Source organism: Cupressus sempervirens, chromosome 2, assembly GCF_028749045.1.
Source record: "Cupressus sempervirens isolate cs-2001-9-10 chromosome 2, ASM2874904v1, whole genome shotgun sequence".
Lineage (NCBI taxonomy): Eukaryota > Viridiplantae > Streptophyta > Pinopsida > Cupressales > Cupressaceae > Cupressus > Cupressus sempervirens.
In genome coordinates, this window is record NC_143119.1 from 73,218,432 (window position 1) to 73,232,446 (window position 14,015).

Genomic DNA, 14,015 nt, shown 5'->3' on the forward strand with positions numbered 1-14,015 from the left:
CTGCAATATGTTCTTTTGTATTCACATATTCTAATCTCACCTCCTTGTCTTGCACTAATTCTCTCAAGATATGATATTTTATTGTAACGTGCTTGGTCTTGGTATGCATCAATAGATTCTTAGATATGTTGATTGCATTGGTGTTATCACAAAAGATAACAACTTGGTCTTTGATCTCCTCCTTCATACTTGACAATAGTTGTTTGAACAATTAACTACTACTACAACATAATCTGCTTCTGTTATAGACTGAGAGATACAATTCTACTTCTTGCTTGCCCAAGATACTAGCCTCTTTCCAAGAAAGAATGCTCCACCACTAGTGCTCTTCTTATCATCAATACTTCCTTCCCAATCAACATCAGTGAAAACTTTCAATTCGAAGTTTCCTCATTTCTTATACCACAAACCATAATATTTAGTACCTTTTAGATATCTCATGATTATTTTTTATTGCCATGATATGATTTTCTTCAATACCTTTTAGATATCTCATGATTCTTTCAGTACCTTTCAGATAACTTAACATATAAACTAAAATAACTTAACATGCATCACATCCATAGCATAAAGTAAATAACACATAACACAATACATTGGCTACCCAAAAACCCTCCAATGAGAAGATAAAAATGGGGTGGGGATGACACCCACAAATCTTCACTACTAAAATTGTAAAGTGTGCCGAATATGGCTACAAAATTTTGACTATAAAGTATTATCTACCCTGTGAGAGGTTTTCCCTATTAAAGGCTTACAAAGACTATTAGGTCTTACCTTACTAAAGGATTTCAATTCATAATGAAGTAAGCATCGATTAAGAGATTTACAATAGCCTATTAGGACTACTCGGTTAAGAGATATACTCTACATCACCTATTAGAATGATTCAACACCTAATCCTTTAGTTAGCACCTTACTATTTGATATTAGATCTCCTATTTACTGATTGTTTCTTGATCCTTCTAATAAGATCTATCCTTTCTAATCCTTTCACTACTTGTCTTTGATCCTCTAGACTAATTTTGCTTTGCATAACTCTATCATAGCCATCATAGCCACTGTGAATGCCTTCTCAACTCTTAGCATTTGTCTCCTTGCACAATGATAAACTTCTTAGGTTTTTTCCTCCTTAAATAGGAAATAGTGGATATGGGCTAGGTCAAAATCAATGATTGTGGTTGATCCTTATTATCACCTTAACCTTTCCTAAATCTAATTGGTTGCATGTATTGCATAGGGATTCGTAATATGCCTCCATACTTATCTGTTATAATCATAAATTCATGATTATGCTAGCAAAAAATGGTTTACATAGGAGTTTGTGCCATAACAAATAACTATGCCAAAAATTGTTCACTTAGTATCCAAAGGCTTTGATGCTTGGCCTTCACTGTGCTCTGAATGTTGTAATTTGACTTCTATAGAACTCGACATTAACTATTACTTGGCACCTAAATCACTCAACACCGGCACATACTATCTACTTAACACATACTAGTGCTTGACACATACTAGTGCTCGGTACTAACTAGTCATATTACTCAACATGCACTATTTGGAAACTTATGCTCAGCATGCTTTGATCACTTGACTCACTCTAATTGCTCAGTATGCACTATGCACTGTAATTTTTCTAGATAATGACTAATGAGATCAATAGAAAACCACCTCTAAAATAAGAATTACCTCTTCCTCAATAAGAACTAGTATCTCCTCGATAAGAATTACCACCTTTCCATTTGGTCTTGCCTTCGCCATCATTTTTCCATTAAATTGTTCCTTATCTTGCACAAGATTGTCAGATCGGCCACCTTATCCATAAGATCTACCTCTACCTCTCTGGAATATACCACCTCTACCTCTTTGTCTTTGTTCATGCTTCTTTATCAAGATCTCCTCAGCTTTCAAGGCATATTGGTATGCTTCTTCCATATTTTACAATTTCACAAAACTTATTTCATCTTGAATTCTAGATCTCAATCCATTGAGATACCTTGCAACTTTCTCAACCTCATCATCCATATGTCCCAATCTAATGTCCAATCTATAGAATTCTTTATTATACTCCTTCATAGTCATGTCCTTTTGTCTCAAATTTTGCATCTTCCTCAATAAGATAACTTTGTAATCAAAAGGAAGGAAATTATTCTTCACCTTGTTTACCATTTTTAGCCAAGTCCTAATCTTCTCCTTTCCTCTCCTTTGTCTATCACTTTGCAAATGCTCCCACCACAGTGAGGCATGACCTTTCAACCTATTGAATGCAATTTTCATCTTCCTATTTTTAGGAGTTTTTTCAAACTCAAATAACTTCTCCATATTAGAGATCCAATCCAACACAACATTGGTGTCTAATTTTCCATCGTAAGGAACAACTTCTATAATAGTCTTTGAATGTGCCCTAGATAACACTCTCAATAATCTCTCCTCATCTTGATCTTCCACAAGTTTTGGATTAGGGTTTGCTATCATTGGTTCATTATAACTCACATCATCAAGATATGCTCCTCACCTCTAGGTTGTCTCCACAACATCTAATCTGGCTGCAATTTGCCTCAATATGTCGATAATAGCAATGTCAACATTTCCTCTACCTTGAACCATCTTTACAACTAGGTTTCTGCAAGATCGCAACCCTCTATAAGTTATAGGTCAAATTCATAGATCTTCCACCCTACAACCAAATTTAGCTTAGGGTTCTACAAGACCCAATATCTACAAGGGTGAACCTCAAGCATTGATACCACTTGATGCAAGGAGGGATTAAAAAGCGAGGGCCATAGGCACACCTAACTTGTCCAATCACCTTACAAAGTAAACACAATAGAAGAAAACAACATAAAGAACAACACCAAGGAGAGAAGAAATAACAACACTTTTATTGATTCATCAAATTATCAACATACATATCCAACTGTAAGGTCTTCTAGGTTACGAATAGATGCAAATATAACTTCGAGATACATGACCCAACTTCAAATTCATAATTTTAGAAACATCTTCCCTAAACTCTCTAAGTTCTATCTAACCTAAACCTAAGCACCCTTATTTATACTTTCCAAAACAACTTACATAAGATTCTAGATCATTACATAATAGAAAGGTCAACCTTAAAATGGTCTACACACATCCCAAGACAAGATCCAAAGATTAAACTTTTGATCCAAATGAATTACATAAGTCAGCTCAAACTAAGCACTAATCTTAGACAAACTCGATCAAAGAAGAAATTGAGCATTACTAAATATCAGGCTCACTTGACAATAAAGGAACATTTGGCCAACATTGGATAACTTGTCCAATACTAGAAAGCTATAGTAACTTGACCATCACTAGCTACAATAACTTGCAGCCATCACTAGCTATAGTAATTCAGGCATCACTAGCTATAGTAACTCAGCCAACACTAGCTATAGTAACTCAAACATTACTAGGTACAGTAACTTGACCAACACTAGGTATAGTAACTTGGCCATCATTGATCAGCTTGACAAAAAAAACAACATGGAAACTAATAGCACTCGACTTCAATAGGTAGAATGAACAAAGATGACCAGGATAGCTAGACAACCTAGGATGCTCTTGCATCATATGTAAATGCCAAAAAATCCCACTCAATTATGGTACCAAGTCACCCATGACATCATAACATCTATCTCCTACGTGAAGATCCTTTAGGTCTACACACACACAACCAAAGTGTCAGCACCAAGTGAAACCAAGATCTTTAAACCTAAGAAGATACAAAGCAAACCAAAAATTAACCTACACTTCCACCTCATCACTATCACAAAATCTCACTAAATTGTATATCCAAGCTATCCATGACATCATGAGGAAAAAAACCATCCTATAACCATGAGAATCAACCAAGACATCAAACCATCAAATAACTCAAAGTGTACATCATGAGCACCAAATAAACATGATCCTCAACCAAAAAGATATACCACTATAACCAAATCATGAATCTAAACCAATGAACACCAAGGATGTACTTGTATATCCAATCATGCTATGCAAAAATCTATGACACCATGATCACATCCATGAACCGAGCATCTAACTCTCAAAGTGTCCAACTTGTCAGCATAAAATAGTCAACCACAATCCTCCACTATGACTATGCCTGGTAACAACATCTCATTCCTTCTAGATGAAGAAAAATTAACAAATCATGTGACTAAGGATATAGACAACCCAAATCCAAGCCACCAATCTAAATATGCATTAATAAGGAAAGGTCAATGGGCAAAGACAACTCATATCCAAGCTATAAATGCAACCTGTAAGTATAGACCACTTACAACACTATACAACTTGTAGACCCAACAAGTCATCATACATATCTAAACCAAATACTGATAACAATATCATCATGAGACCAATCTAAAATATAAGCTAAGTATACAATGACATCAAAGCTCAAATCTCAAAAACATACATGTCATAAACTCACAATGTTACCATAGTCAATATATATCATAGACCATTTAGATCAATATATTGTTGGAATTCTTTAGAATAATTGTTGGGGGGGTGGGTCGGTGGGTGGGTGAATTAGTTATCTAAGGTCCAGATGTACAAATAAAAATTTTCAATGCTTAGTGGATCCATATCCATAAAACTTCAATATGCATGCATCCATTAGATCATACAATACTTAAACTTTGTAGGTTATTGTCCTAGGTCAAAACAACTTTACAGAAATGTAAACATGAAACAACATAAGAACATTCACACAATTTGACACAAGAATTTTACATGGAAACCCAATTTGGGAAAAACCACCGGTAACATAGTACCAATTCTCACTCTTCTGAAGTGATGCCATGTGAAAGGCCAACCCTGTTAAAGGTTACAATACACACTATTAAATGTGACCCAGTTAAAGGATTTCAATCACCTTGTTAGGAGTGAGCCTCATTAGAGTACTTTAGACCATTCCATTAGAATGTCACCTAGTTAAAGGATTTACAAATGACTGTCAGGTTAACCTTAATCTGAAGGATTTACCGTAGACTAACACAATGATTACAAAGTAACAGTAAGGGTTGATCTGATAACAAATTACAACTCACTTGCAAGTTACAAATCTCTGTTTTAGTCCTCCATTCTTCTTGGCATTCATACTCTTCAGCTCTGATGGCTTGTTCACCCTTCAAGCATTTGTACTCTTAAACCTTCTTGCTTTGCATGCCAACTATAGTCACTTTTGTTCGACCACTAAATGAAGCAATAGCCTAGACTCCTTATCTTCCTTAGGTTTGTTGGTCTGATTTTTCACAAGTTAAAATCTTCCTAAGAATTAGGTGTAAAAATCAGATAAGTTCTGTGTCCTGCTTATTAGGGTTTGGTTCTCTAGTTTTGCAAAAAAAAAATTAACCCTATGAAAAACCCTACTAAAGTAAGTTTTGTGTCCCAAATAAATATGTTAGGTCTAGTGTATTTTAAATTTTAGTGGGTGGGAAGTTGTTTTAAATTTGGAATATTCTCTTGGATCTATTTTCCACTTTTCCACTTCTTGTTCCTGAAGTTATTTACATCGTCAGATCTTTGCAAGATCCATAGTGGTCATTATGTCACATAGATAAAATGTGAGGATCTTAGACTATGTGACATAGTGACTACCACAAAATAGAAGCACGATGTTGTAAAGTGGAAAGTGGGCACCAGACTATTTAATTGCTCTGAACTTTTCAACGATGTGACTGATGTCAGAACTATTAGTACCGAAGAAGGGACTAGTAGGAGTTTTTTATAATTTGCATCATCGCCTTTTGGAATTTTTTGGTGGGTCGCTATGTCACGACCGAAAAGTTCTTGTTTTTATCGGTAGTGACATAGCACCTTGCTGAAATTAAGAAAGGTGGGAGATTATGAAATAGATGGGTGCCATAAAGTCCTTGTTGTCAATGTGGTTGTGTGACTTCAATTCTTTGTCAGAAATATTGATTGTAGTAATCATGGTGGAAATGTGCATGTTTTCTCAGTACTAGAATTTCATAAGTTTTAAGGAGGTCACTATTTTGCGATCAGGAAATGAAGGAATCCCATCAGTAGCGACATGGCACCTTGACAGAAAAAGGGAAATATGGTTACAATTCCAAAAAAGGTGGGTCCCCATGTATTTTATTCATCAACAATAAGCCATGTAATTAATTTGACATGTTGGCATCATTTAAGCATGTGTGTTTCTTGTGTGCTAGGGTTTGTAAGAAATATAAGAGGTTGTAATGTCATGACTGGAAAGTTCTTATTTTCTTTCGGTAGTGACATAGTGCCTTGTTGGAAAAGGTGAAACACAACAGGGATTAGTTTTATGGTGTTACAAAAAGGATTAAAATATTAATTAATTTGCTAGCCTATTAGAATACTTCCAAGTCACACATAACATGGAACCACACTCAAAGCAAAGGGCAAATGAAGAATCATGATCGTTGGATTAAAGTTAAATCAATGATTGTCACCAAGTCGCTATCAAGATTTGCACATTATTTATTTAATGTGACATGGTGACTAAAGGAAAGAATGCATGGACCACCACAATTGAAGTAAAATAAATTTAGATTCCTCAATGTCAGATCAAGTTCACATCAATGGTGGACACTGCATTGCTATGAGAAGTTGCTCATTTTTTAAGGGTAATGACATATTGACCAAAGGAAGAGAAGGAGGGACCCACCATAGTTATATTAAAAGACTAATCAAATGTGTATCATTAGATTGAAGTGGAATCAACGAATGTCATTATGTCGCATAGAAAAATTGCTCACTTCTTATGTATGGTGATGTAGTGACATGGCAACACGTGTCCTCAAAATGCTAGTGGGTCTAGTCCAAGCCGCCAACAGTAAAAGAAAAGTTTATGCGAAGAAAGCTTACTAGATTGACTTCCAGCTTAGCAAGTGGAAGACAAGTCATCTTGGGGTTTTATTCCTGGATCATCGAATTTTTGGAGATCAATGACATATTTTTAAATCTGAATGTGGTGCCACCTTGTTTGGCTTATAGTTTGTTTATGAAGAATGAAGGCTCCTCATGCGAACCAGTAATAGGATATATTCTAGATATCTTGCTATCTTTTCATACGTGAACAAATTTTTAGGTTTCCAAAAGAACTCAAAGCTATTGAAAACTTGTGCTTAAGGTGATTAGGATGTGAAATAATTTCCACTTGTTCATAGAGTATCACAGAAATGCAGGAAAGGGGTAGTAGAAAATTAAGTCCTTGTTTTCACTATTTACATTACAGTTTTCTAGTTTTGTGCAAAAACGTTCACCATGTCTCCAAAGAAAGTTTTATTGGGTCAAGAGAATAATTTGGCTAGGAATGTTCACGATGATCTTCTCGAATTATTCCCTGAATCCACAAATGAGAATGTCCAGGTGAAAAAGCTAATCTCCCTAAACCCCCTAGACTTTGTATGCATGAATATGTTGCCTATGCTAACACACACACTTCAACACGATCTTTATTTGCGGATTCATCCCGAAATGAACATTAGATTGTTCATCTAAAAATCAGTTGGCAAGACGACCTGTTGCCTTCCATCTAAAGGGAATTGCTTGTTAGATATCCTCAGATTTGAGGTGTTAAGCAACCAGACCCTCTACGAATGAAGGATTTCAAAGAAAATGCGACTAATCTATATGAGAATGCAGATTAATCTAGAATGCAGTATGCACGTTTAATATAAAAACATGTAAAAGAAAGCTATGCTAAAATGTATGCATATTATGATAAATGAGATTAAGCTAGAAAATGAATATCTTATGAAAGTAAGGAGCTCAAATGAATGCACAATCCTGCAGCAATTTGATGCAAATTCTCATTCAACCTCCCTCAAAATGAAGAGATGAGGGTCTCTTAAATAGACTTTTCGAGAATCCATCAACAGTTGAGATCGATTTCAATCAACGGTCAGGATTAAAGGTGAAGTTCAGTCATAAAGGAAGATTCCCAAATTAAAGGGAGTTAACTGATTTAATTTGAGTAGAATAAGGAGTTAACTGATTTAATTTGAGTAGAATAGGGAGTTAACTGATTTAATTTCTTTTTGATCAATAATGAACTGGAAATTTCTCTTTTTGAACTGAAGAGAGATTTTGGTGAGATATTTAATTTAAAAAAAAAAGATATACTCTCATAATTACCTTTTCTATTTAATTAAATAATCCTTTAATTAATTAGAGACACTTTTCTTATTTAATTAAATAAATTTATTTAATTAATTAGGAATGGCTTCCCATTTAATTAAATAACTTTGTTTAATTAATTAGAAGTAAGTACTCCATTTAATTAAATAATTTCGTTGAATTAATTAAAATAGGCACATTTATTAAATTAAATAAATTTAATTCCATAGTACATTAGCCTTAGGATATAATTTAATTTAATTAAAGTATAAATACTTAGTAATTAAATTAAATATTAATCAATAGATTTAATGTGACTAATATGAGTAAATACTATAGGAATTAAATAATAAGCATGATGAATGCAGATTAGGGTTTTCTGCATCTGACAATTAAGTCAAGTAGCGAGTATCCGAATAAGAATTTGCCTAATGGAATAGGACTTTAGGATTGATTAGAATTAGTCTAGAATTAGTTGAGATGGCAATGAGCCAATTTTGGGGTATTACATTTTGCCCCTCTTTGAATGAATGTGCAAGCAACACGTTCAATTCAAAGATAATCAGAAAGCATGATGCGAACATGAGATTGGTTTCGAAGTTGATTACACGGAGACCAATTGATAAGCTTTTAAGGACTATCTCTAGAACAGAGCTTAATCCCAAAGAATCCAACTAGAGCACCTAGATATCTAAGATTGGTAGCATTTAAAAGACTATCTCCAGAATGGAGCGTAATCTTTAAGGATCTAGACAGAACATCTAGATACCTGAAATTGATAGCATTTAGAAGATTATCTCCAGAATGAAGCATAATCTTCAAGGATCTAGATAGAACACCTAAATACTTGAAACTAAAAGCATTTAGAATATTATCTCCAGAATGGAGCTTAACCTTCAAGGATCTAGATAGAACACCTAGATACCTAAGATTGATAAAAGATAACAAGGTCCAATCATGATCATAGAATCATCCCCAGAACGAGGCTTGATCCTTAGGAGTCAGGGTTTAGACTGTCCCAATACTTGTCCATCAAACTCTAAGGAGAGTTATTATAAGGTTGATCAATCGATGAAAAGATAAGATAGATGGCAAAGATGCCAGATAGAAGGGAACAAGATTCCCCAAGTGATGAGATGCCCCAAGTGATAAGGACATAAGATGGGAACCAGATGCCCCAAGCAATAGGTATTTAATGATGTTTAATCATCTTGCCCCCTCGGGAGCGAAATCAAAAGATGACACCAAAAATATGATTTGAAGCAGTATATCATAAGATATAGGAGAAATCTGAGATTCAATAGAATATAGAAGAGATCGAAATGACCTAAAGAAGATTAAGGGTTGATTTGAAATGATTGCAAAGACGCAAAGACCAAGTTTGACCAGATGTTGACCAGATTTAGCCATAGTTGACTTGAGTTGACTATTTTCAAAATAAATTTTGAAAATATGGAGAATGTAAAGTTGAAAGGATTCCAAGAATCACAAAGTATCAGAAAGATTTGGGCTGCACAAGCGTTTGATCGTATCGGTCCCTAAAATTTTAAAACTCATTTTTGAGGCTCTTTGGTGTGTTAGATTTCGAATTTGATCTCGAAAATAGATCCAGAACGGTCCAAATAGCCAAAGGTGTGATTTTTGCACAAATCCGAGCACTTTGAAAAATTTGGGTCAACAGCTATATAAGGACTTGAGGGGTCATTTTCAATTCATTTGTGCTTTTTGTCTTTTATTGATTTGAGCTCTAAGAGAGACATGGCAGTCAGTGTGAGACATCATTGATTCGAGCGCTCCAGACATCATGGCCGCCTAGCAGACTACAGACCACCGATGAGTCAGCGAATCCCTTCCTTTGTACTTTTGTTTTCACGCATTTTGAGGTCATTTATTGCACGTTTTAGCATGTTTTAGGATTGTTAATTCGGTCTTCACGCGAGGCCTATCTCTTCTCGCGTGAAGATCTTCTTTCTTCAGGCGAAGAAATAGGGTGCGTTGTTTCTTCGCACGCGGCTGGAGGATCTTTGCGCGGGATGCAATTGGTTTCGTGCAAAGATTTAGATTCTTCACGCGAGGCAATTCGTTTCTCGTGTGAGAATCTTTTTTCTTGCGCGAACAAATCTTTTTCCTCGCGAGAAGCTCTTTTTTCGCGTGATGGCGAGTTTTTTCACGCGAAGAAAGAATGATTTCGTGTGAAACTGGAGAGCTTTGCGCGAGATTTCACAAATCTCGCACGAAATTTTTGGATAGTTTTGTTTAAAAGTTTGATTTTTGTACTCAAAATTTTCTTTTTAATTGGTTTTGGTGCATTGTTTCGACTTGATACTGATCGTTTCGTTTGTTGTTTGTTGTTTGTGCGTGCAGGAGGTCTTTGGTGATGTTTCGTTCAGATCACACTATCCGCCATATGGAGAGTTATTGCAAAGTCTTGATGATGCAGATCGGGCTCACATTGCTTGATTGGGTTTGTCCTCTCTATGTCGAATTCCAGCCATGATGGTGAATCATGGCTTACTCACAGCTTTGGTAGAGCGTTTCCATTCAAAGACGAACACCTTCCACTTGCCGATGGGAGAGATGACCATCACTCTGAAGGACATTTGGAGGATTCTAAAGATCCCTTTTCATGGTGCCCAGGTCATCTATGATACAGTGCCCCGAGCAGGGATAGAGGCATTATTTGTTGTGTTCGGGAGAGAGTTACCGAGGGGCAGAGCCATCAGCTGGGATGAGCTGATGCATACCTATGGATCGACACACAAGCTGGCATCTGTGTTGGGTATATTTCTGAGCTGCTTCTTATGTCCTGATAGAGGAAAACATGGGTTGGAGTGCGGATGGGGTGCCATGCTTCGCAGGATGCTGGAGGCACCAGAGATCTTCGGGTGGGGTCAGTGCATGTTGGCCCACCTTTTCCATGAGATGCACGAGGTCATTTTCCATGAGAAGAAGACCATGGCAGCGGGGGTATATGTTTTATAGATCTGGGCCTGGGAGCATCTTCCTGTATGTCAACCAATTTTTGAGGATGCTAGAGAGCCCATGGAGCCATACATATGCAGATATCGAGGGCATATTACCTAGGCCCACCTGGGTAAGACTGAGCACTGGTAGATGCATCTTGATGACCTGGTGTCCATTGTATGGTGACCTTGGAGAGAGACAGAGGACTGGGATGATGCCCCCAGAGAGCTGCCGTGGATGTTTAGTTCTTGACCTCTAGCAGGCAGGATGATATCAGTTATAGAGAGATTTGCTATTTCATGAGTGTGGCAACAGTATGGCCGTCCCTAGGATATTTCACATGAGTACTATGCCTATGCCAGGGTGCAGAAGGATGTTGAGTGGGGATGACCACCACGGAGATACCATAGTAGTAGGCAACACCACAGCCAGAGGCACCACCACAGTGGCAGGCACCAGAGATGCTTGATGAGGACATGCCAAATTAGATGGCAGGTGGGGTGCAAGACATGGTACCGTGGTACCAGGAGCGGGTTTGTGTGGCCTCTCGATAGTTGGGAGAGTTGCAAATTGTAGTAGCAGTCCAGGATGCATAGTTGGTGGAGAGATAACAGGAGACAGATCGACAGAGGGAGCACGAGGATATTGTAGAGCAGAGGTTTGAGTTGGCGTAGGATGAGATCTGCTTTCAGTCAGCTAGGGCCGCCTATTATTATGCTGCATATACCAGCGTGGTACCAGATGAGACATTATAGGTTCAACGCTTCTCTCAGTATGCGCGAGAGTCTGGGGGCACACGACCTCCTGTCAGGCCAGATATGCCACCACCACCTCCACCACTTGCTGCCCTTGCTCCTCCTGGAGGTGAGGGTTCAGGACAAAGTAAGACGCTCTGTGCCTGATTTTTTTATAAAATTTTGATCCCTGGCTATGTATCGATTGGTGTGCCAGCACCACATGTATCATTTTTGATTGATTGCGCTCGAGTAGCGCCCATTTTTTTGTACTGACCCATTCTTTTGATATATATACATATATGAGATCTTGAGCTGAGTATTCTTGTGTACATGTCATTGTCTTTTTTGTTTTACTTTGATGTACATGAGATGTATGTTGTACTTAGATAGAATGCATACGTATGAACTGACATCTCACATAGTGTTGTGTGTTTTTGCTTGATAGTCACAACTTATTCATTGAGGAGCGTGGATCGACAAACCAAACGCTTGTACAACCATGGAGGAATCTAATGTATGTGGAGTATGAACAGAACGACCATTGAATTGCGTGCTAATGCAAATGAAGTATGTAATGCAAGACTATGTTAAATGCAACCCTAGGTCTGGTTACCAAGCCTCGATATTTAATCATCACTGGATATAAAATAAAGCTCGTATGTTATACAATTTTCACTAACATTGCAATCATGGAAATATGAATATAACATACGTTATTGGTTTTTTGGGATTAAATGTAAGCATTCAAGGCACAACAAGCCAGAATGACCAGAACATTTGTCCCTTTTAATGTAGCAAGTTAACATAAGCATCAGAGCATAAATGCTAGGATGACCTGAATGTTGCTTGAATGACAGGCACACCAAACACACGAGAGATCCCTCTTATGCTAAGTATTCAGTATTCGTTCTATCCACAACAACTCTTGCATTCGTAACCTGAGACAGAAGTGCGCTAGATATACTCGCAGTGACCCATATGTTCACTTAGCAGGATGAGAATTAGTATTTACTGTAGCATGAAGAGTTTACTCCAACAAACAAGGAGAAGAACCAAAATTATTGGTGTATTTGTATAAAAGGAGTTGAGGTACACATGGCCATCCAATACGAGATGGAGGCTCTTATAGTGGACACCCCTTTTATAGGAACGTATCAACTTGTTGGAACTAAACCACAAACATAAAGCCAAGAGATATGATAATGGAAAAAAAAAAAAAGCAAACAAAGAAAATGCTCAGCATATCCAAACAATTATATCATTTTTGAGTTCAATGTTTTGGGATTGATGTCAAGTGTTAATGTCCAGAATACATTTGAAAGAAATCTCTTCAGTAGGGTGACAACAGTAGGCAGATGCAGTCAGAATGATTGGTGACTGAGGTCAAAGAGGAATCTTCACAATGAAGAACCTAAGAAGGACTGAGTGACAGTAGGCAAACACAACTAGGATGATTGGTGACTGACGCAAGAGAGATCTTCCATAAAGGAATTTGGAGACATGAACTTAGCAATAGTAGGCAGACATAGTTGAAACAACTGGTGACTATTGTGGAAGAGATTCTATGAGGAGAATCTTGAAGAGAGTGTCACTAGCGACAATAGGTAGATGCAGTGAGGACCACTGGTGACTGTCACAAAGGAGATTCTCTGAGGAGAATCTCAAAAATAGTGACACTAGTGACAGTAGGCAGATGCAGTGAGAACTACTAGTGATTATCGCAAAGGAGATTCTATGAGGAGAATCTCAAAATAGTGACACTAGCAACAGTAGGCAAACACAGTGAGAACCATTGGTGACTGTTGCGAAGGAGATTCTATGAGGAGAATCTCAAAAAGAGTGACACTAAGGGGGATGCCCCCGAGCTATGACAAGACTCAATCCATGGATACATGAGTAGAAAGTAGGAAAGCAGGAAAGAAAAAGTGACTGTATAGAAAGCCTGAAGGTACGCTACAAGATGAGGCATTGGGAACAAGAGGCACCTGTTTACCAGGTTTTCACCTTCTTGGCAATTTTTTTTTATTTTTGGGTGTTACCAAGGTGCCTATTTGCTAGATTTCCACTAGGGTAACAATTTTTTCAGGACTTTTTCTGATTTTTAGATTTTTTTTAGGACATATAGATATGTACAGAGAGCTTGTTGAGATTAAATCAACTATAAAACTGCTT